The 1,812-nt window shown below is 39.3% G+C and overlaps 1 long non-coding RNA gene across 1 annotated transcript; it reads right to left on the bottom strand.

Annotated features, from left to right (window-relative positions):
• Nucleotides 1-312: 312 nt before the first annotated feature.
• On the bottom strand, nt 313-1,162 carry LOC130130181 (uncharacterized). The gene is made up of 3 exons (XR_008812100.1): nt 1,049-1,162; nt 523-580; nt 313-378 (listed from the first exon to the last, which is right to left on the bottom strand). It is a non-coding gene; the product is annotated as an uncharacterized LOC130130181 (long non-coding RNA).
• Between the last annotated feature and the right edge of the window lie 650 nt (nt 1,163-1,812).

The raw sequence follows: 1,812 nt of genomic DNA, 5'->3' as shown, positions 1-1,812 counted from the left end.
CAATGGTTCTGATTTGTCCTTCTTCCGAGGGTTCTCAATGGCTGGCTCTTCACAATAGAAGCAAAGTTCGGCTCCAAACGCAAGACTAGGCCCAGCCTTTGCTCGTGTGTTTGCCCCAATAGTCTGGTGATCTGCAAGGTCCAGTTCTCTTTTCCGTTTACGATCCTTCGCACAATTGAAATGGCTGTTATTATAGCGATCATAGCAACTCTTGTGGATTTTATATCCATCCTGTAAAGTTTCTGCATTGACAGCTGACAGTCTCTGTGAAAGATTGATATCCGCATCATTGGTGATCAGTCCGGATTCTTCAAACAGTTTTACTTGGTGAAGCAGCTTAGGAGCTGTGACAGCAGTTATGTCCCTTCCACCAGATTCCTGTCATGAATTTAGAAATGAAATGTTGGACTCATTGCTGTCATAAACATTACATTACTGAAGGAATACGCATGAAAACTAACACTGTTGGACTCATTGATGTCATAAACATTATACTACTGAAGCACACACGTGAAAACTAACCTTGCAGACAATGCACAGGGTCTTGTTCCCTAGTTCCATAGTTAGGATGGGGGATCATCTGATCATGGAAAATCAGAACTAATTTAAACTTGATTTTTCTGTACACAAGTTTGTAACAGAGTGATGTTTCACTGGTATGGCACAATACATCCACCCTCCCACAAAAATAGCATGCAATAAACAATGTTATTTATTCTTCTGCATAGATACAAAATATAGTCCAATAAAAGTGTGTCCAAATATAGCACAATAAAAGTGTTGTTACTACAAATACTTTCACCCTTTCATACCAGCCAACTAAAAATGCCCAAAATTAACCAACATGTGTAGAGCAAGCAGACACACAAACACCAACTGTCCAAAAGTAGGTAATGCCTTAGCCAAATACTACAACTGTGCAACTGTGCTGTCGAGTGTATCGAGCAAGTCATGCTTGCAAGGCTAGTTAGGCCTACACATATGAGCTAAGGTGAAAATAATGTTTTACAAGGTAAACATACAAAAATAAAACAACACTGTTCCTTACCATCCATCCACGAGGTCAGGAACAAATTAACTCACTGATATGAAGGCCAGATGAGGCATGCATGTCATATTTTGGCAAATGTTTACAGTAAACTAGCTTTACTGAAACATGTGCACTTCTGCTTCCTTTCCTGTAGAATCAACCACTTGATAAACAAACAGCGCCAATTTGTAATTGTGGTCAGAGGCGGCATTACATCCCAAGTGATAAGAAGAACCACAGACAACTAAGATATTTTCTAAACTCATGATTCGTGTGTGTATTGTGCTTCATGCTTTATAACATAGGCAGCGAATGAGATTCATGTCAAATATAGCTTTTTACAACCTTCAGGAGCTGATACGTGAAACGTGACCAGTAAAAATTAGTTTTCTTAAAATATCTGAAAAAGTAAAGGTTTTGAGGTATATGTTTGTTCATAATGCTTATATAAATGTGGTGCTTCTGCTTCTTTTGAGCCCATGATCAGCTCTCTGCGACATTCAGGAGCCGAGATACTGATTTCCAGGCCTAAAAAGTGGGCGTGGCCATTTCAGAGACTTCCCCCACCTAAAATTTTGGGCTCCTTGCATTTTTTTCTTTATTGGACTCTAAATTAACAGAAAAACATAGGCTCAAATGTGAATGACTTTTTGCAGCCATTTTGCCTTAACTGACTAGACTATGATGATGATGAGGCCTCATCTCCAAAACCATCAGGGCAAAGAGAGTCGAGAAAAAGTATCTGTCTCTCAGCTACCAACATAACCTGCAATGGATATGTT

Source organism: Lampris incognitus, chromosome 19 (assembly GCF_029633865.1).
Source record: "Lampris incognitus isolate fLamInc1 chromosome 19, fLamInc1.hap2, whole genome shotgun sequence".
Taxonomy (NCBI): domain Eukaryota; kingdom Metazoa; phylum Chordata; class Actinopteri; order Lampriformes; family Lampridae; genus Lampris; species Lampris incognitus.
This window is presented reverse-complemented; position numbering and strand designations above follow the sequence as displayed.